Genomic DNA, 24,133 nt, shown 5'->3' on the forward strand with positions numbered 1-24,133 from the left:
CCTGTATTATACTAATTTTATTGTACCATCTTTTTCATGATTGCAAACTTGTCAAATCCTGGTCTTGGCACTTGCTACTAGATAAAGTTGGGGGATTTGGTTAATGTTGTTGAGTTTCATTTTGGTCATTTGAAATGTAGACTAAGTAATACCTAGAAAAATTGTTGTGGTATATACAATATTCAATGAATAATATATTAGTATTTATGAAATAAAATTGAAACTCCTACATCACAGAAAGAGGAAAGGCAAAAAATGTTCTATGTTTCCATATAACAGGCAGACAATTCTGGTACACACTCTACACAGATATCCAAAGTTCTTCCAGTGGAATGGAGCCTCAGTTATCCATTATAGAAATCAGTTCATTAAAGGATCCTTTGACTGCCTTTTTCTCTTTGCTTGTGTCATTATTATAATTCCACTCCTCCATACTAGATTACTTCCCCAAACAAATACTCATTACCTGAACTCTAACTTTGGGCTCTTTTCTCAAAGGAATTTCAAGCTATCACAGAATTTACTGAGATTAATATTTTGGTATTAGACCAAAAGATTTTTTTGGCTATAAGATCAAGCTCTAGTCACCAGTATATATTATCTAAGAGTTACTGAAGATAATATTTTAAACTCTTCTATAAAAGGCATTTATTTTTCCTTAAATTTTACCATCAATGTTTTATCAACATTTCTTACCAACTTTGGGGACCAGGAGAAAATAAAAGCTGCATATGTCTATATGTAGTCCTATTGACTTTGTGGTTTTCTATTATCTTATGAATTTTTATCTATATATATAAAAGCCTAAGTTACCACTCGACCAAACGACTGGAACGACTGGTCGTTATGATGAGCACTGACCACCAGGGGGCAGACGCTCAATGCAGGAGCTGCCCCCTGGTGGTCAGTGTGCTCCCACAATGGGAGGGCTGCTCAACCAGAAGCCAAGTTCATGGCTGGCGAGTGCAGCTGCAGCAGTGCAAGCCTCTTCCACCTCCGTGGCATTGATACTGAACAACCATGGCTGCGGTGGCAGGTACAGTGGTTCTGAGCCCTTGTTTTGGCTCCTCCTTGGCTGCCTGCTGCTTAGTGCACTGCTACATCCCTTGGGGGATGTCAGACTACCAGTTTGGGCCCACACCGGCAGTCTGACATCCCCCGAGGGGTCCCTGATTGTGAGAGGGCACAGGCCAGGCTGAGGGACCCCACCGGTGCATGAATCCATGCTCCGGGCCTCTAGTGCACACATAAAATTCTGAGTATTCTAAATCACAGAAAAGAAATCCATAATAAAATATTACTCTTATCAGAATCTGTACCTCATTTTTGCTAGTTTTCATGGATTTTACTCTAATATACAATTTAACAAATATTTAAGAAGTAAAAATGCAGTGTAACTGGATGCTCATACTTCAACATTTCTTTATCTCTGAACTCAAAAGTTGGTTTGTGAAGGCTGAGCATCTTATTTAAAAAAAAATAAAAAGATATCATTGAGAATAAGAAAAACATAAAGTTCTAATAGGCCAAGGCCCAGGTTTTTAAAAGTCTAATGATGCAGTAACAATAGAATATCACTGTAATACAGAAAAAAATTATTTTAATAAGTCAGGTAGACTGCAATGATTTACATATTTCCCTTTTCAAGCCTCATGGTATAAAATACTCTGGGATCCTCCAGTGTGGTAAATATCCTAATCTCAAAAAAATATTAATGTACTCCCATAAACATCTAGACATACATTGAGAAACTATGTTTATGTGCTCATTTGTAGCTTTTTCTTGTGTATTTTTTTCACTCCATGGTTGCTTGTTCAATACTCTATCAAATCAGAGTAAAAGATATAACTAGTCTTTCCTACTAGTCTTTAGAATGATAATTACCTTTGGAGACAGAGAGATGAAAATTTGATGGCTGGGAAAAAAATGATTCAGTAGTATCTATAATACTCTGTTTCAAAAATCTGAAGTAAATTTGGTAAAAGTTAATGTTTAAAAATTTAGCATTGGGTATATAGAAGTAAACATTAGGATATAAACTAATTATATGAAAAGTGGATCCCCAAAAAAGAAGCTAAAAGCAAAATAGAAGCTTATTTTCACTACATTTCATGATAGTGTAGAGGTACACAGTTCTGCTTCAGAAGGTCAAGTGGGAATCTGAACTCTCTATTTTAAGCTCACCATGCAAATGAGTGTTTGCCTGAATTGCATAGTTGGAACTAGTACATCAGGAACACTTTCATCTCTAGCTTATGGGAAGTGAACTGGAGAGGCAGTGGAAATCAGGCAGTGGGAAGTGATGTGGAGATTGTACATAGCACTTCTCATATTCCATTTGCAAAGACTGAGTCCTTTTCCACATGCAGTACAAGGAGACTATGAAATACAATTTTTAAATGAGCAACTATGTGCACTGCTAAAGCTCTGAAAACAAGAATTACCAAAAGAAAGGAGGTTAGGCCCAGCCAGTGTGGCTTCATGGTTGAGTGTCAACCTATGAACAGGGAAGTCACAGTTCAATTCTGTTAGGGCACATGTCTGGATTTCGGGCTTGATCCCCAGTGAGGGGTGTGCAGGAAGCAGCCAATCAGTGATTCTCTCTCATCATTGATCTTTCTCTCTCTCTTCCTCTCTCTCTCTATCTCTGTCTCTCTCTCTCTCTCTCCCTTCCTCTCTACAGTAAAATTGATAAAAACATATCCTATATAATAAAAGCCTAATATTCTAAGTGTCTGTTCATCTAGTCAGCCATTCAATCAATCAAAGCGTAATATGCTAATGATATGCTAAGGCCACTCAACTGTTCGCTACCAGGGAGTAGATGCTCAATGCAGGAGCTGCCCCCTGGTGGTCAGTGTGCTCCCACAGGGGGAGTGGTGCTCAGCCAGAAGCCCTGAGCCGGGTTCACAGCTGGTGAGCACAGTGGTGGTGGCAGAAGCCTCTCCTGCCTCCGCAGCAGCTCTAAGGATGTCTGACTGCCAGCTTAGGCCTGCTCCCTGGCAGTTGGACATCCCCCAAGGGCTCCTGGACTGCGAGAGGGTGCAGGCCAGACTGAGGGACCTACCCCAAGTGCACGAATTTCATGCACTGGGCCTCTAGTCAAAAAGGAAAAGAAAAAAAAAAAGAAAGAAGTCAGATTAAACTCTAGGGGGAAGTTATTTACTGACATAGCACATGTCTATTACATTTTTTGTTGTTATATATCATAGTATACATTTCTCTCTGTTTTTCCTATTTTTGAAATTTAAAGCTTGAAAACAAAAGAAAGTAATTTGTTAATCATTTAGGGAGCTTGAATTTAGTTAAGAACAAATCTTTCCATCTAATATACTTTGTGGTTGTTGCTTTTTATTATTACTAAGGTGATAGAAGAGGTAAACAGTATAGACATAACATATCTGAATTTTTGTAAGGCATTAAATTCTACTGCAATATATTTAAAACAATGGTAGAGTGTAGACTGGATGAATTATGGGTTGATGTATTAAGAGTTAACTAATCACCACTCCCAAGTATATTGTTACTAGATCATGGTGAATCTAGAGGGCAGTTATTGGTGGTAATTTACAGAACCTCAACTTGAATTATTCAATAAATGTTGCAAGAGATGAGGATGAGGCAGGGAGAAGAAAGTGAATTGATAGCTGTTAAATGTCTACTAAGTAGATATTGCTAAACTTTAAATGTGGGGAGGACTCAGGAACAGGACTGTATGAATATCTTTTGATAGTGTCAAGGCTGGGTGGGATTCTTCACATGGAGTGGAAATTTTCTTTCATTTAGCTAAAGTTGTCAACAGCTTTATGCTTCCTTGAGCAACTTGAGATGTGTACTTTCACCTGGTAATATGCTGCATCACCTCCTACTTATCCATTTAAAGATCTCTCTAAGTTTCTTTATATTTTTCCTAAAAAATGTATATCCCTAAATTATGTCTACTGGTGTCTTTTCATTATCACCTAACTGTCCCTCTAAATAAACTGAAGTACTTATAGAAAAAGAACTAACAGAATCAATGTAAGGACATTTTAGAAGGTGAAGTTTCTTTGAAAACACAAGCAAATGTCTGTGAAATTATATTGGAAATATTAATTTTGTAAATTCCAATTATCGATTCTACCTTGTTCAGTTGATAGAGACCAGGATTTTGATTCAGAAGGAATGTGTCCTATCACTATCAATTTGTTCTCTGGAAAATTATTCAAATACCTTTAAAACTTCTTTGACTCAGTCAAATCATTGTAACATAGAGATAATTAATAATTGTTAAAATTTTAAATAAAAATCGAGGTATTTATGATAGAATTTGTAAAACATTTTAAGATTGCTCAGAATAACTTAACAGATATTTAGTGGTTTTGCTTTCTCATTTCAAGATGCCAAATGTGTAAATAAAACTCCCCAGAATTATGAGACTACCCTATAATTTCATGTATTGTTGTAAAAAAGAAACATTTCTCTAGTAATTCACATAAACTAGTCCAATAAAAGAAAGTAAAAATTAATGGGCATTAAATCCACTAACCTTGGGCTTTCTCCCCTAACAAGCAACACACACACAACACATACACACACAGGCACAGAGCTTATTGCACTTCAAAACTCTCATTGAAATTCAGATTATAATAGTAAATAGTACAGAACAAACCAATGTAATCCATTCAGAGCACAGAAAAACAAATAAACAAAACACCAGGCTCCAGCAATGTCAAAACTGTACTGCTGAGTTAAGAAGTCAGGCAAGAAAATTGATTTTCTCTAACACATGAATTAAATGAACAAAAACCCTATATGAAGACAAAGGAAAACTAACCCATCATTCCTAAACCAACCTTAAAATGCCCATATAAAGGGAGGGAGAAACACTGTTCATTTGTATGTTTTTACTTATTAATTCAATAGACATTTATTAAGTAAATGCCAATGACTATAAATAGTATTGGGCATTTTGAAATGCAGAGCTCCCTCTAATATGCAGCTCCTATTTTACTGGAAAAGCAAACATATGAACAGATACAATGAGACAGATGTTTTGATAAAGTATAAGGTGCATAGGAAACAGTATTTAGAAGTACCTAATCTATATTGGAAGGCCTAGGGAAGGATTCTTAGAAGAGGTGACATCTATGTTAAATTGTGAAAGCTAAGAATGCAATAGGTGAAGTGGTATAAGAGCATCAAGCAGACAAAACAAGTACACAGATGGGAGGTGAGACCTGGGCTGAATTGAAGTAATTCAATATGATCAAAGCATAGGATTGAAGCCTAGCAAGAGATGAGGTTAAAGGTGCCCATAGATCATGATGTGTGTCTTTCTGAGTTCTGCGAAGTTGATGGTGAGGCATTTAAGGATCATAAGCCAGGAATTGATCTTGTTAGATAAAGCAGTGGTCAAAATCTTGGAACAATTGATATAAAGATTTTCCAGGTATTTCATGTAAATCTTATTTAGAATAAAAACAATAATAAATAAGGGAGTTAAAAGCTGCATTTTGGTCCTACCTATGTTTTGAGGATAGGTATAATATAAGGTTGGAAATCAAGGTGTTCATATGTATGAGTACTGCTAACACAAACTATGAAGTGATGGAAAATATTACACAGTATGTTCTTTGAATTACTAATCTTTTTTTTCTAGACCATCACCACCAGAAAAATTTGCAATTCCATGTGTAAAATTTTGTGAAGCCATACTGATCTCTTTCCACTAGAGTAGCAATAAGGTTATATGACAATGATCTGATTAGCTAGTAGCCATAAATATACATCTCAGAACTTACCGGCAACTTGTTTACTGAGATGGATGTAGAATATAGATAGCCTTACAACTTGGTGGATGTTATGAGGTATACAAATATAACCTATAATTTGAGTAGAATTCATGGTAAAGCCTACTCAAGCCTCTTTGGGGGCCAGTGATCTACAATAATAAGGATTTTGCAAATGTTGCTTTGGAATGCTGAATAAACATTTCTGACCACTGTGTTTGTGGCAAGATCTTTGTAGTTAGAGCTAATTATTGAAATTGCATGGATACCTCTAATAGAAATTATACTTAGACATTTTTAAAGAGCTAAAAATAAACAACAAAGGTAAATAAAACAGTTTGTAAATTCACGCCAGCTTACTAAATTCCTTACAAGTCTATTTTTCACTCACTTGACTACCTTCCCATGTGCCCTTCATTATGCATGGCCCACTTGTCTTCCTCTCCTCTGTCCCCTACCTGCTTCATGATTCCAGAAGTTTTGCTGTATCCTCCAAGAAACAGTCAGATGTTTTTTTTCTTTCTTCCTGTCTTCTTATTGTACCTATTTCTCCTTCTTCTTTAGACCATGACCTTCTTAAGATTTGTCCACTGTGAAAGAAAGAATAACTAGAACATACATATGTTTAAAAATATTTGTAGAGTCTAGTTTGATTAAGACATATGTCTCTTTATAATCAAGAATTGCCAGGAATGTTTATCCTTTCCATACTATTTGTCAAAGACAAACCACAGCTTGTCACTGTCTAAAAACATGATGAGTCTCAAATCCCATACACTCTAACTACTGTTTCAATCATTTTAAGGAATATTTTTGTGCTTTGAAAGAAACATGCAAGATGAAATAAATGATGGTTAACATAAATGTTTAAGAGAAGTGATTTCAAATGTTGGAATTCCTGGTTTTTCTTCCATCCACAAATGATACACTATTTTTTTTAATTTCTTTATTGATTAAGGTATCACATATTTGTCCTCGTCCCCCCATTCCCATCCCACACCCCTCCCCACACATGCCCCCACCCCCCTGTTGTCCTTAACCACTGGTTGGGCTCATATGCTTGCACACAAGTCCTTTGGTTGATCTCCCCCTTTACCCCCCACCCTTCCCTACCCTCCCCCCGAGGCCCGACAGTCTGATCCATGCCTCCTTGTTTCTGGGTCTGTTCTTGTTCATCAATCCACGTTGTTCATTATTTCCCCTAGATGAGTGAGATCATGTGCTATTAGAAATACACTTATAAGAACCGAAAATGAGACAAGCAATAATGGTTATGGTGACAGGCAAATGAATCAGTGGGTAGTGAGTTTCTTTCTGGGCCAACAGTTCTTTTGAGACCCAATTTCAATGTCCAACAGTTCCTTATGTGTACATGTCAGCACTGACATTTCAGTTCTGGATGGTGGACAAATGGTGGTAATGCAGGTCCGACTCTGTCTGGTTTGGTCCTGGGCAATCTGCAGTGATGCACACTATTTTTGTTTAAGGCCTTACTATGAGTGATTTGAAGTTTTATCTGCCAACCCTTCTGATCCTGTCTATATGGGACAGGAATCCATAGTGAAGCACTATTTATCTCATCACTATCTGGTAGGTTCCATGATCTGTCCCTCAGAGATTAAATCACACCAAACCTAAAACATACACTAGATTCTTCTTTTAAGGGGGTATTATGAATTTGGTTGCCATTTGTTTGCTTGTTTTAATTTTAGCTGTCACTATTCTCTACTTAATTTTGAGTATTGATCTACTCTTTTAAGTATGTTTTTGGCTGTCCTATATAGATTTGTTATTTAAAATAATAGACACACAGCTTGCCTATAATAATTCATAGAAAGAATTTAAGGAAAACATGATAGTCATACTCTACTGGTAGAATTGCTGATAGAAATCACTTAAAGAGATTATTTGCTTTCATAGCTTTCTGGATTTTAAAAGGTAAATCTTCACTAAATTTGAGATGCTCTTTTCTTGCTCAGAAGAAGGTCTGTTTAGGACAGTCTTTTGTGAAATTAAAGAGATTGTGCTGCCTCTTTAGGAAGGACCATTTTTGAATTAGCTACCAACCCTCTCCAGAAACTCTTGTCTAGACTAAGCTGACACAAGACTAGAACATCTACATAGTTGCTATGTGAGATTGTTGATCCCCCATGCAATACTGACTTTTGTGTTTGCTAGCATTTTGAAGCAAGTTTAGTACCTTTTCATGAAAATGTGGTTTATTTAGAAATATCAGCACTGGTTATCTCATACCATTTTATAACTCTTGTATGCATATTTTGCTGTATTTTTCATTCCAACCAGTAAGATCCAGATCTTCTTATTGTGCTACCACATTATCATCCCTAGTTATCTAAATTTTAAAAAATGACTAAAAGTAAATAAAGAAAATAAAGTAAGCATTTAGATCAATTCAAACCAGAGTTTCCTGTAATTTTATAGTGATATAAAAATGCCAATACAGATTTTAAGAACAAATTCTTTTCTTTGCACACAATGACTGATAGCTTATAAATGTTTTAAATAGAGACACTCCCCATACTTTTGGAAAGATTACCATAGGTACTTCGATATGTGGGAATTTGGGGAGCTTACCCACAGATAGATAGAATAATCTCTTCTATAGTATTTCTTACATGAACATGTGCTAAGTGATGTAGAGCCTTATGTCAAAGGATAATCATACAAATTTAGAGCTGAGCAGAGATATAATTTAAATAAGCAATCAAACTTAGTATTTTTTAAGGAAAAGAGAATCATGCCTCTGACCGAGAACTAGTTCATCATGAAAAATGTGGGCTTTTTTACTTTGCTCACATAAACAAATTTTATCATTCATAATAAAATATTCAGAAAATATATGATGAGAGCTGGTTCATTTTGAAAGAGCAATAAATAACTTTTCATTGTGCAATAAAAAAATGAGGACAGTTCATCAGGAAGAGGTACTTTCAATGACATATTGTAGGGAGAAAAACACACACAAAAAAACAAGCTTGTTTTCTATAGCTACTTCACATGCTACAGACTAATTTATTATTACATTATTTCCGTCAAGAATTTGAAATAGTGTGGTTGAAAAAAAACTTTATACTTATCAGGAGTTCTAAATCCTTAAATTTTTCAGTGCTTTGCATTTTCAATTTTTTATATACTAAGAGGAATAAAATGTTCCAAGATCCCTCCTTATTTTTATTTCTGCTCAGAGATGCTGCAGAAGCTGTCACAAAGAGGATTATCCAAACATGTGCTGAATTTAAAGCATGTATATGGATGGATAAAGAAATATATATGACTCAAGAGGAAAGAACAATTCCTCCTGCATGAATGTGTTTTTATCCCTATAACTGATTCTATGCAATTATTATTATGCAGATGAAATGGAATCAACCAAATATTGTGAGCGTCTAGCACAACATAATTAAATAAACACATTGTTCTTTGTGTTCCCAGGAAAGTGGCTGCAGAGCTGCAGCCTTTGGCAGTTCTCCAGGGCTGGTAGGCATCTGTGGCAGGGCAGTTTTGTTCTTTGATGAATGAAAACTGCATTTGACGAATGGTCTCACACTCTGAAGTGTGAGGGGAGGGGAGGATGATATGGGTCAGCGTGCATGATTTCAAATCCGTTCTTTGTTAAGCATTGATATGTTATTCAAACAATATTTTCTGAAATATCACAACTGTATAATGAGGAGCATGTTTGCAATTGTCACACCCCATGTTGGGATATAGAAGAACACAGTTCAAGGGTTTGTCCAGATCAAAATTATTTATTGTGTCCCAAGATGCAACAATTGAGACAAAGCGTGACGTCAGGTAAAAAGAGATGAAGGTGGGACAGTGTTGGAAGTATGAGGCAGGTTGTAAAGTGGGAACAATTTTGTAGGGAGAGAACAGATTTATTTCCAAAGAGAGATCAACAATATGACCAGAAAATGTGTCAGTCTTCAGACAGGAGGGAAGAGGGAACATTTTGAATAATGGCCATGTAAGCACATGAAAAACAGGTTGTTTCTCAGTGATTTACGTGATAAAACATAAAATGAAACTTAAATCCAATAAGAATAACCCTGAGTACATGGGAATGATAAATCCTCCACCTATTCTTCATTTTTCTTGAAACTGTGGCCATTTGCCCCTTATTTAGAAGAGTTTCTTGACTGTTATGATATTATTGTGATGTAGATAACACTTTGTTGTGAGGGGCTGTTCTGTGCACTGTAGGATATTTAGTAGCATTTGTGGTTCTACTCACTAGATGCCAGTGGCACATCCCCTAGTTCTGATAGCAAAAAAACCTCTGCAGACATTATGAAATGTTCCCATAGGACAACTGCACTCTCAATTGAGAGTCTTTATAAAAAATTACACCTTTCCTGAGATAGAAAGGCTTAAGGAATTGTATATCATTATTGGCTTTAGCATCAAATCATGTTTCCATATAGACTAATATTGAACCTTTGTTTAACTCCACAAGAATTAAGATTCCAACCTGTGCTTCATTTTTTGTGTGTGTTTTTTTAAGTGGAATTCTCCAGAATCCCTTATGCCCATGTCTTCATATTGTTAATCTGAAAACTATTCCATCATTCTGGTAAACAGATCACATATTAGTCTTATCAGTTGTTCTTTCTTTACAGGGACATAGTAGTTTTTTTCTTTTTTTGCACTTGTACTCCAGTCTAATAGTCACCATTTAAATATTTATAATAAATTTAGCTAACATTGCTGGCTTGTTTAACTAAGAACCAGAGTAAAGTAGGACATGTATTTCATAGAAATGACTGAGTAGAGTTTTCTGCTTTCTCCAATGAGAAATATGGAAAGCTATATTGTCAAGGAACCCAGTGAGGAATGAGGCATTTAGCCTGGCCAAGGCAAAGTCTTAAGGTACTTAAGCGTAGGTTGCATTAGGGTATAAATGCTACCTTTTGGAACCAGAAATAAAATTATTGAGCTAATTTATTATTATTATGACAGATGTACAGGAAATAGCTTGTTACACAATTTCCTTGTGGTGACTCTGGTGTTTTTGTTAAAAGGACTAGTGGGGAACCATATATGTGTTTTCATCATGAGCTCTTGATTTTATCATCTGCATTTATTCCTTCTGCCCAATGAATATATATCTTCTGGAGGAATACCTGTTGAACAAAGTGGATCTTTGGAGCATTGGTTGCCTATTTTCTGTGAGAACAGATACCAAAAATGTTTGTTTCAGATATTTTATCAGATTTATTACTGTTTGTGTAAAACATCCACTAGACTCCAAAACAACCATTGATACCATCTTATTTTCTCTGCATGTTCTATTCCTTCCTCCCTCTCTACTTTGCCCTCCACCAATGACCAAACTTTGCACTTAATTGAGAAATAATATATATATATATATATATATATATATATATATATATATATATGGCTAATTGTCCATCTGGCCGGCAGCTATGATGCACACTGACCACCAGGGAGCAGATGCTCAATGCAGGAGCTGCTATGCAACGCACTGGCCATCTATATATATAAAAGCCTAAGCGACCGCTCAACTCTTCAACTGGTAGCTATGATGCACACTGACCACCAGGGGGCAGACGCTCTGACCAGTACGTTAGCTTGTTATTGGGTTTCGGCCAATCGGGACTGGACAAGATGGGCTGGACATGTCTTGGAGCCCTCCTGTGGTCCCTCTCCAGCCCCAATCGTGCACTGATGGGGTCCCTCGGCCTGGCCTGCACCCTCTCGCATACTGGGACCCCTCGGGGGATGTTGGAGAACCAGTTTTGGCCAATCCCTGTAGGCCAGGCTGAGAGACCCCACCAGTGCAAGAATCTGTGCACTGGGCCTATAGTTTAAAAATAAATGTCACCACAGACCTCGCGCCAACAAACCAACAATTGGCTTCCCCCAAGTGGGACACAGGCCCCGCCACCATCTTGGAGTGACAGCCCATCAAATTGCAGCCAACGCTGCCAAGACCCTATGGTGCAAAATGCAGCCCACAGCCCAGCCCAGCCAGGAAATGGTAACGACATCACATAGCAATGCCTGACTTCCTCTTCCTAGTGACTAGCCTCCTTGGAACATGACTTGCTTTATAGCCAGGTGCAAACATTTTACACTTTAACCAAATCTTTGTGAAGCATTTTCCCATGCCTCATCTCATTTGATCCTCATAGAAGTCCTGGAGTAGGTAGATAAGAGACTTAGTAGAATACTATTTTCTTTTCATTAGCCAGAAAACATAGTTTTAGAAAGTTTAGAAACTTGACCCGACTGAAAAGAAGTAAGAAATGGTGGAACTTGAAAATGACTTCAGGTTTTCTCACTGCGTAGAATATAGTCAAACACTGCTACAGTTAAATATTTTACCCTTTGTTCTCACTGCATGATCTACAATAATAATCTGCTTTGCGTTGATATTTATTGCTGTGTTGCTGACAATTACCTGAAAAAGAAGTTGGGGTGCTTCACTGGGCTGGAAAAAATTTAGCTAAATCAGAAATCAGGGCTAATTAAGCAAGTTTACATATATATATATATATATATATATATATATATATAATGCTAAGTTGACTTGCGCATGTGCAATACATGTAAAGTTCTCGCTGGTGCCAATCGCACGCGTGTGTTTTGATCTGTCATTGTAGATCATGAATTTGGTTGACACTTCTATTATAGCGAAAGGGTGAATAGCAATATTAAAATATTTCTTCTAATTAATTTCCTTTCAATGTGCATGAATCTGTGCTCTGGAACACTAGTATATAATAAAACTCATACTCTCTTCACCTTCCCATCATAAAACTCTCAACTCACCTGCACCTGTAACCACCTACACTGTCTGACTTTTCCGCTGTTAAATTGGATGAAGTAATGCATCAGGTGTGCCCTGAATTCCACCTTCTTCACGTGACCTCTTAAATTACCTACCTTTCTCCTTTTTTTTCCTAGGGAGGTAAAGACAGTCTCAACTAAGATTATCTGTGGGATCACAAAGAGTGCATAGTTAAGAGATGTGGGGGAGGAGCACCAATAAGAAATATTGAAAATAAAGGAGGATACAGTGAAGATTATAACACATTTTTTAAAAACAAAGAGATGCATTGATTGTACCTTAAGAAATAATTGGAGGGAAATGTGATCTTTGATTGATTCACACTCAAAAATTACTTTCTAATTTTCCCAGGTGGGGTTTGGAGAAACAGTTGTGGTGTTCTATGAACTCATGAGCTTTCTACTATATCCATAAATTGCCAATGATGTTATTTCTGGAAGGATCCTTTTACTACTCCTGTCTTTTACAGAATATCTTTTATATTCTAGTTAAAATTGTGCTCTATGCATATATTCACCTTGATATTGGAGTCTTAGTGTTTTCTCTTTATAATGGTTGTTGTTTTATTTTGCTTTACTATGTTATCATAATAAGGACCTTGGAAGGAAAAATATTTTTAAAAAATCTAAGTTGAACACATATGGTTGTGATTAAATTTCACATGTTCCAGTGATTATTAATTCTTCCACTATGGAGTTTGATAATATTTCTTCCCCTCCTCACTGGATTTCTTATCTGAAAATATTAGAATTGTTTTCCATTTTCCCAGAGCTTTTTGTTTGAATAGAATTCACTATCAATGCATAACTTTTATTTCCAAAATTCAAAGTGTTGCAACTGATTTAATCTACTGGGTTCTTCTCTGAAATTGATAGATAGCCATGATCTCTATTCTGATTTGAAACACATAAGCAGAATTTAAATCTGTTTGTTTCCACTAGTTGTCAGTATCTATTGATTTAACAACCTTGAAGGTATAACATTGCTTCATCTCACACACACACACACACACACACACAAAGATTAACATTGCTTCTACACACGCGCACACACACACGATTATAAATTTTTATAAACAAAGACTGTCACAAAGTGATAGGATTTATAAGGTATGTTCCATGATATTACTTCTTCACAGATATAATGATTTGTGTTTACACACTTATTTTTTTGTCAGCTATTCATTATGGGCTTGGGAATGTGTAGTGAAAAAGGAACAATGAAAGGTGTGAGTGGAGGCAAGCCAACAATTAATATTGTAATAAGTTAGTGTAAGAAAATATTAAAAATTGAGTATCCACTCCTACTTGACCTGTTTGTATGGCTGAATGATCATATATTAATTTCCTAAGGCAGTATTTGTTTAAAATTGTGTATACATTCCCCATGAGCATACTTATATCAAATTAATGGTTGAAGGTTTGATTATAGAATCTATATTTACTCTATCTCAAATGAACTCAAAGTCAAATTTTAAAAGTTTCTATAATCAAAAATATTCTGAATCTACATTTTAAAATAATTAGAGATAATTAAATACTTTAATAAAGCCACCACAATTTGTGGAATGAACTGTTTTTTACATTTACTTATGCTAAAACATTCATGTATGCTGTTCTCAATTTGAAACCCAAACATAAAACTGTGAACAATTCTCTTTGTAAATCTTATAGAAAAAAGTGAAATGACTTGAAATAACTAAAATTCCTAAAGGAATGGCATTAGCTTTTAGGCTTGTCTAGAGTAAAGATTATCACATCATGGCTAACAAAGTTTTGTAGGTCTTGTTTAAATTGAATTTATTGGGGTACAGGTTTCAAGTGCACAACTCAATAAAACCTCATCTGCACACAGCATCATGTATCCATCATCCAAGCAAAGTCACTTGTACTGCTTCTTAACTCTCCCTTCAAGCTTTTCATTTGCCCTTCACCTCTATGTTCAGGAAATTTATATTTACATATATATAGGGTGTTCCAAAAAAATGTATATACACTTTGAATGATTATAAAGTCAGTGTTTATTAACATACAGTTCATTTTCAAAATTTAAAAGAATCTACAGAAATGAATTATTTTTGTTCAAAGTTTAATCTGGCTTTACCCATTATTTTAAGTCAGTTAAACCTGAAAAAGAGTGAAAATTAAGTGATTTATCAGCTGTTAAAGTGTATATAGATTTTTTGGAATATATATGTATATATAAATATAATTTTTTCAATCCTTGAATTATTTCTGTTTTTAAAATTAGTTTAATTCTCTTCTTTGAAATTTTCACAATAACAAAGCAATCATCTGCCTCTTTGTAAACCTATGTTTTGTCTCAAATTTTCACTTTTGGTTAGACACAGAAGCTTCCTGGAATAGGTCTCTAAAACATGAATTCCTTGGAAGTTTCCTTAAATACAGTGAATTATAACAATAATTTCAAATTATGACACAACTCCAATTTCTCCAGTACTATCAACTACAGATTTAGTTATAATTACAAAAGAGTCTGCTGTAATAATATGTTAAAAGAATCACATTTTTATAATAGTATTTATTAAATTTATTTATTTATTTATTTATTTATTTATTTATTTATTTATTTATTTATTTTCCTAACTACTAAGAGACCTAGAGATTGTGGTTCTTTCATTTATTTATTTATTTTTAATTTCTTTATTGATTAAGGTATCACATATTTGTCCTCTTCCCTCCATTCCCTTCCCAAACCCCTCCCCACGTATGCCCCCACCCCCCTGTTGTCCGTGATCACTGGTTAGGCTTATAGTACTGGTTGTTATGCAGAATAATTTCTTGTATCCCCAACTCCACATGAAAAAAGCATCAAAAATAGAAATTTTGCCGAAACCGGTTTGGCTCAGTGGATAGAGCGTCGGCCTGTGGACTGAAGGGTCGCAGGTTCGATTCCGGTCAAGGGCGTGTACCTTGGTTGCAGGCACATCCCCAGTAGGCGGTGTGCAAGAGGCAGGTGATCGATGTTTCTCTCTCATCGATGTTTCTAACTCTCTATCCCTCTCTCTCTTCCTCTTTGTAATAAAATCAATAAAATATATTAAAAAAAAAAGAATAGCATATATTTATTTAAAAAAAAAATAGAAATTTTATTCATTTCCATTCTCTCAGTCATCCTGTTAAAGTAGCATGGATTGTCCTTAGAGTTTGCCAAGCAAGGATTTTCACATATCCTTATTGGTCCCATCAAAGCAATAAAAGAGGGGTTAGCATGTGGCAATGACCTGACAATTAGAAAATATAGACTTTGTTTCTATAGTCATCACTTGCTCATTTTGTCACTTGGACATTACTCCTTCTCTATGACCCCGAGCTTTTCTATCCACAAAGTAGCTTGCATAAAACAAATATGATAAATGGTATGTAATGGCAAACCTGCCTCTTACCTAATGACTATGGAATTTACTGTGTGATTGAATAAATGAAGGGCTTTGAAATTAAGGATGAAGCTTTTTTTTTCTTTTTCCTAGAAGTACTCAGTGCATTATTCTCTGTTTAATTATGAGTTGGGGAGAAGTAAATATACTCAGAGACAGTGGAAAGTTATATCGTTCCCTGCTGTGCTTACTGTTGAAACTAGTCTATCTTCTCTTGCTGTTTCCTACTGTTCTTACTGGCTTATGGAGTTTAGCAAATACAAAGTAAAATATATTGTAAAGTTCCATATACTGTAATATTAATCTAAAATTGTCTTTCTTTAATAATATTTTTGAACCTCTCTATAATTTTTATTTAATTTCTTTCCAAATGTACTTTAGACATGGCACATATTTTATGAGTACTTTATTTATTTATTTATTTATTTTTGGCATCGCTCTTATGGAAGACAAAATAGTATTCTAAATGGCTTAAAAAGAAGAATTCATCTTTCTCAAACAAGAATTAAGTTCATATTTGATGAATATGATTGTCTTTTTTAGAAGTAAAGTTATTTTAAAGATAAGTTGCTAGGCAAGCCATTAAACTTAGCACTTCTTTGAAATTTAAGCCACATTATAAAGTAAATCTATTGACTTCAAAATGTGAAAATGTTTAAATCTCTATTAAAATAATGATCTATTTTGCTGTCTTATGTGAAGTTATTCTTTCAGTCTTACTTTGTACTCTCAGGTTATCAAGATAATGGGTTCCATCTTTTTAATTTATCTCAAATCTTACCTTTTTAAAGGAATTTATTATTTTCTCAATAGTAGGGGAGACCTATTCTTTACCAGAATATAGCTGTCTGGTATTTATTATAAACATTAATTTCTGATATTGTTTTTCAGTATCTATGAAAATAATTATCACTCTATGCCTCTGCTTTTTCTTTTTTGTGTGTGAACTTTTGACTTTGGTATATAAGTTTTCTCCTTTTTAAATCCGTTTTGATGTTTCTTTATGGACTGCTATTACTTGTAAACAGAAACAGCACATTGCAAGAATATTCAGTAGATAGTGAAAAGAGCTGAAAGTCTTCCTTGAAAAGTCAATAGCTAGAACTCAAAAATAGTTATATTCTGCATATAACAAGTATTTTTCCTATTTCTACTATACCTGAGAGAAGGTTTCATTTTATATGCATAGAGCAAAGTATATTGTGTGCATTAAACCAACTTTATGACAACAGGGATCTTTTGTGGGCCTGAAAAAATCAATAAAATATTTATAAGAAAAAATAGAACATGCAGTCCTGGTTATTATCCCAAGTTATAGGTGAAGGCTTCAGCCATCTTCAAGTTGCAAAATACAATTTGTTACCATAAAATCTTCTTCATCATCAAGCTGAGCTCTTTCTAAATTGATATGGGTTATTGCTCTGCAAGGAGATGATGCCCATCTGCACTCAGATCTCAAACAATGTCCAGCACTTGGGACCCACTTGGCTGGCATGAAGGCGCCCCTGCGGTGGGCATGGCTCTTTTATGCTGACCTTGATATCACTGCACTTAAGTTCTAGCATGCCAGTAGTGCTTCAAATGTGAATTTATTTTGTTACTGGGCTTGATGCACCCAGTTGAATATTTAGATGAATCGCTTTTCTGTCAAACAAATTGTCTCTTGAATATCAAGCACTTAAAAATAATGCTGATAAATAGCAATGTATAAAATTGTGTTCTGCTTGATCAGAGTTTTTATTTTTCCCCCACTTATCCTGAAACCAAGAATATTGGAATAGTTCTTCAAATCTGTTTTGGACTGGCCCGGGTATAGATAAATATGAAATATATAGAGAAGATGGGCAAATTGACCTTGATTTTACATGGCTGGGTTGGCATGAATGTCATTCATGCAGTCAAGCACTGCCTAACTTCAAGGAGCAATGGTCACTTCTTGTTTTGGGGGAGGATGCCCTGCATCTGGATAGTGCACTACTGGCACAACAATACCTGGAAGCAATGGCATAGATAGGTAGGAAGCAAGTAAGGAGTTTGATTAAATAATCACTCTTAAATGGCATCAAGTTTTCATAGTTAGTTAAATGAGTAAATCAGACCCTTGCCTGCTTAGAATTGCCTTCTTTTCTTAATGGCATCTGGTCTTAGACTACAAAACCCTCCTGTTCAGACTCCCTACGATATAGGAGTAAACTAAATCCCCTACTTTTCTTGTGGCTTATTCGTGGTTGTCAAAGCTAGATCTAAAATCCAAGTCTATAGACTTCCTTTCCTATGATATGTTTTCTAAACTCTAAGCTAACTCTCTTTAGCTTATTAATGTGTTGACAGTCACCTCTCACCTGAAGAGTATAAAATATATCACAGGGAAGTGACCTTACAAAATTAGAGTCATGGTTTTAGTCTCTCTTCAGTTCATTCTGCTGTAGGGAGTCCATAATCTTGATCTTGGCTTGTTAACCTCATTAGTGTTCATTCTCAACACCTGTGCCTGTGGTTAGTTGGCGACCTGGGGTATATGACTTCTTTGTATCAGAGTCCACCACCAGGAATCATTTCTCTCATGACCAAATGGAATATGAAGAGCCAGAAATAGTGAATCCAGAATCAGGTATGGATGTTGAACAGGTTATTATAAAGATTTTGTATGCATATATATTTTATAATATTTCACGCAACAGAGATTTTGGGAAATGGGCGAAGGAGTGGCAAACAATCTTACAGTAATGTCTTTCATTTTCCCTTTTTCCTAGTGAGGTTGATGGGGCTTAGTTTACTTTCCTAATGAGATGGTGATTTACATGTTTTAAAGAACCACTTACTCTGTGCATGGATTTAGTCTTGCAAGCCTGAATCTGAGGCATGCATGAGTCCAGAGCAGTTGCATGTGTGCAACTGGGCAAGTCTTTTTGCCATTGCTCTTCCTTAGAATGGTAGTCCACATGCCGGGATTTCAAGTGAGTTTAATACACATTTTCTTGATTAATGTAAAATGGCAGAATGTAGGAGACTGAAACAGTTCGTGCTTTGCTTGATTAATTAATAAGGGACTTTCTCTTCCCAGCTTTGACTCATTATGCTAATGAGGTGTCATCAATTAAGGCTTTCCCTTGATTATTGAATCTGTCAGGTAGCACTCAGTGAAAAGGCTGCATTCCTTTGCTGTCTGGGTGGAATTGCCATTACAGTTTCTTTCTTTCTTTTTTTTTTTTTTTTTTTTTTATGAACTGCTCCTTCCATTAGCTGCTGTTGGTTCCAGTTTCTCATTATTGTATCTTTTTCGTGACCTTAAGAGGGATGACTATGGGAAGCTTGGAATAAACTGGAAAATGTTATCTCTGAAAATATGGGTCAAGAAAAAGGTGTTAGCAGAAAGACACATGCCATTCTTCATTCAGAACTCATTTATAATTATTAACAATATAGCAAAAAATAAATCAACAGAATATGTTGAACTTTCTGAACTAAGTCTTTGTCATCAAAGACTTACCATTAGATTAGGTAAGTAGATAAGAAATAAGTAACCATTAACAATTTCTCACCCTACTACTCAAATTATGTTTTAAGAGGAAGGGCTTTTCCTCAGGGAAAGATCATGAGAACAAAAGAGTATGTATTTAAACGTTTTATTCTCTTCAGCTAAAGTTCTAATTTGTTTACAAATATTATTTGGGTTTGGATGTTCTTAAAGGTGACAACGTATAAAAAGAATAGCCTAGCCTTAACCTGTTTGGCTCAGTGGATAGAGCGTCGGCCTGCGGACTCAAGGGTCCCAGGTTCGATTCCAGTCAAGGTCATGTTCCTTGGTTGCGGGCACTTCCCCAGCAGGGGGTGTGCAGGAGGCAGCTGATAGATGTTTCTCTCTCATCGATGTTTCTAACTCTCTCTCCCTCTCCCTTCCTCTCTGTAAAAAATCAATAAAATATATTTTAAAAAGAATAGCCTATAACCAAATACAACTTCTAGATTAGGTTTAGGAAGTGAACACTTGTGTATGTTTTATTGGCTTTTGCTCCTCAGCACTATATCAGGGTTTACTATGTGGATCAATTTTTGTCCACTCCTGTTGCCTAACACACTCATTAGGGAACACCTTACTTTAAGGTTAGTTAGTACCCATTAAAGAGGGAGTTAAGCCATTAAAAGATTGTAAGTAATAGAAGACCTGAGTATGGCACTCTAACACCCATCCCAGCCCGACTTGGGTAACTGATATCTTGGGGGAGTAATAATAATGAATTGGTTTAATTTTCTCATTTCACTTCACCAAAGTAAAAGTTCTATAGTTTTATGGTATATCTCTGACTTTAGGAAAAATATTTCATTTGTTTAACTAATGGTGTCATCTGTGTCTGTTTGTCTAATGGTAGAATGAGGTGGTAATATTTATCCATGGCTACTTTTCAGAGAATTTGGATATAAATAAATGGAGAAGTAAATGGGATACTCCACTGCTTGCTTTTAGGGAACACATTTATATTCTGGTGCTGTGAGTTTTAAAATTAGAGGAAGACATCTGTTAGAGCTCTTGCTGAAGGTACTGATGCTTAGTTACCTCTATCAGTTATACTAAAGTTTATTTCTCTCTCAGAGAGCACTCTTTTTCTCTGCTTTTAGGAATAATGTTTCCAATTCTGAGGAACTTTAGATGTGTTCTGTGTTCAGGTCACATCTTTAACTCTTCCTCAGTGTCCCAAATCTATAAAGCACCAAGGAAAGATGGCTCCATAAAAATAACTAAGTATGCTGCTGAGCAGAGTTAATGCTGACTGCCTTAACATGGAACATCTGTATTATGTTCCCAGAAAGATCTTGGCGAAAAAAAATCTAAATGTGAGGTTGAACAAGTGGGAGTTTGGTAGTCATCAGCGTTCAGGCCTGACATTGTAGCAGTGCCACTCCATTAGAGGATCAGTGGCAAGCAGCAGATTCGCTACATGCGGCCAGGAACAAGGGCAACTACTAAGACCTTATATCCAGCATTCTCTTTGATATACATGTATTTTCAACATATGGTGTGGAGAAATGTTAAAATAACCTGTAAAACAAAGTGGTGAAAGACCAAATTATGCAGGTAAAGAAAAATTGATTTAAGCCCTATATGTTATAATGCATGCATTCATTGTCAACATTTTAATTTTCTATTTGTTTTGTTTTGTGTTGATATTATAGGTTAATATCATTATAACTAGGTGAGATAAGATCAGCTGAAATATATTTTTAAAATCAAATTACTCTCCATAAGTTTCTTCCTTTTAACAATTAAACTTTACTTTCATAGAAGGAAATAATATATTTCCAATTTTTGAACAAAATGTATATGCTCTTACAGTCATTAAATTGCAAGTTATAGGTCTGTTCTATTTATAACACTGTAATGTTTAGTTAAGTGGGAGAAATAGATGAGTATCATTGGTTTGAGGATATGAAATATGATTCTGTAATTCATAACTGAAGTCATGGTGGGTATATAACTTCATATTGTTGTGTCATGTCCAGTTTGAAATACTGAATAACTATGTGTAGAAAGGAATGCTGTAGCCCAGCTAGTGAGGCTCAGTGATTGAGCATTGACCCATGAACTAGGAGGTCATGGTTCAACCCTTGGTCAGGGCACATGCCTAGGTTGTAGACTCAATCCCCAGTAGGGGTTGTGCAGGAGATAGATGATCAATGATTCTCTCTCATCATTGATGTTTCTATTTCTCTTTCCCTCTCCCTTCCTCTCTGAAATCAATAAAAAAAGATATTTAAAAATAAATTAAGAAATAAGACAGAAAGGAATATTTTTTACAATTTATTAATTTTAATTATTTTGAGCAAAATAATTTTAAGGACTGAGTATATATGAAGTATGCATATCAACGGATAGGTGTTTTTCAGGTGGATAATGTTATATGTTTAATTAGCAACCAACTATTAAACAAAAGGAAATCTTATATAATAAAGAGGTAATATGCAAATTGACCATCACTCCAACACACAAGATGGCTGCCCCCATGTGGTCAAAGATGGCCACTCCCATGTGGACACTAGATGGCCACCACAAGATGGCCAGCAGGGGAGGGCATTTGGGGGCATCCAGGCCAGTAGGGGAGGACCGTTAGGGGCAATTGGGCTGGCAGGGGAGCAGTTAGGCATTGATCAGGCTGGCAGGGGAGTGGTTAGGGGGTGACCAGGCTGGAAGGCAGAAGCGGTTAGGGGCAATCAGGCAGGCAGGCAGGCGAGCAGTTGGGAGTCAGCAGTCTTGGCTTGTGAGAGGAATGTCAGACATCCCTCAAGGGGTCCCAGATTGAAGAGGGTGCAGGCTGGGCTGAGGGACACACACACCCCCGTGCACAAATTTTGTGCACTGGGTCTCTAGTAGTATATAAACAGTTTAACAGACATGTATAGCAAGCCAACACTTTGTCCTGTTTGATGCCAATAGGGCATATTTATTCCTCTAATGAACTTTCTTCTTGGTAAGAATATAGCATTATGTGACACACAGTATAGAGAAGTCATTAAATACACAGATCCTGGAGCCAAACAGCTGGGTGTGAAGCCTAGCCCTCCCTCTCACTAGCTGTGTGGACAGAAATAATCTATTTCACCTTCCCATGCTTCTTTTTTCTTGTAGTAAAGTAATACCTGCCCCTTTTAGTTGTAGTGATGATTAAATTAATTAATGTAAAGCTTCTAGAAGCATGTTAGTACCGATTGAATGTTATGAAAAACATTTGCTATCTATCTATCTATCTATCTATCTATCTATCTATCTATCTATCTATCTATCTATATAAAAGGCTAATATGCTAAGTGTCCTACCATCCAACCAGTTGCTATGATGCGCACTGACCACCAGGGGGCAGATGCTCACCGCAGGAGCTGCTGAGCTGCAGTGACTTGGCAGCAGCAGTTCTCGGGTGATGCACCCCGAAACCAGAGAGGAGGGAACCCGGTTTCTTGCAGGGCTGCATGATTCCACCTTCGACCGTGGGTTATCTTGTTTCTGAGGCACTGTCAGCTCCGAATCTGGTTTACTGTACACTTACGTTTGTGTTCCACACCCTGTACGACAGCAACTTTGCAGAGTGCATACTCCGGGAGGTCATACTTTTGAGAGGTCATACTCCGGGGACCCAAGAGTGAGGCAGCCCGAGCGTGGGCAGTGAAGTAGAGCTGTTTTTCCACCTCAGAGTGTAGCTGGTGTTCAGGTTGTTTTGGGGGCGCTCTGTCTGTGGTCTTTGCTTGCCACTACCTCAGCACATCTACACAACTAGATTGGGGCCTGTCGGCCAACTTCCTGTGAGCCCCCCACCCCGTACATGAATTCGTGCACCAGGCCTCTAATAGTCAAATATTTACTATTTCCAGTTTTGTCTCTTGTTAATAACTTTTCTATGAATATCTGTTTTTCACACTTCTGTAGCTCTGTACTTACTGGTTTATTTTTGTAGACTCTTAGAAATGAAATCCCTTGGTCACAAAAGAATATCTTCTTTTAAGACTCTTGTTATTAACTGCCAAAGTGATTTCAGTACAGATGCACTCATTTAATTTCAACCTGCAATGCCAGAGAGGATCAGTTCACAGTATACTAGCTTAGAGAATATTAAGCATTATTCTCATTACTAAAATATTTGAGAATTGATCAGTTAAACCATATCTTATTGTTATTTAATTGAAATTTTAATCCAGAGCTTATATTCAATGTACATTCATGTGTTTATCTGTCATTTGTATTTCTTCTTTACAATTTACATGACATTTAATAGTATAAACCAGGATGATGTTTAGAAATAGAAGTCATACTGGACATTTTCCTCTTTGTTTATGAACTTTTTATAGTTCTATCATTCATAATTTGATGAAAATAATTTTGAATCCAGGTTAATGTTCTGCTACTGCTATTTTTAAAACAAATAGTTCTTTAAGTTTATTGTCCACTGTGAGTATGGGCTTCCTGATCTTTATTCTAAAATAACTTGGCCCAATTTCAGTGTTCTACCTCTTATCTTAACCCTGAAGTAGGGTTAGGTAAATAAATACAGTGGTAATTTATGTATTGTATTTATGTCTATGTAGATTTTGATCCTATTTTTTCCATATCATCACCTTTTCAAATGAAAAGATTACCACCATGTG

This window comes from Eptesicus fuscus, chromosome 5 (assembly GCF_027574615.1).
Source record: "Eptesicus fuscus isolate TK198812 chromosome 5, DD_ASM_mEF_20220401, whole genome shotgun sequence".
Taxonomy (NCBI): Eukaryota; Metazoa; Chordata; class Mammalia; order Chiroptera; family Vespertilionidae; genus Eptesicus; species Eptesicus fuscus.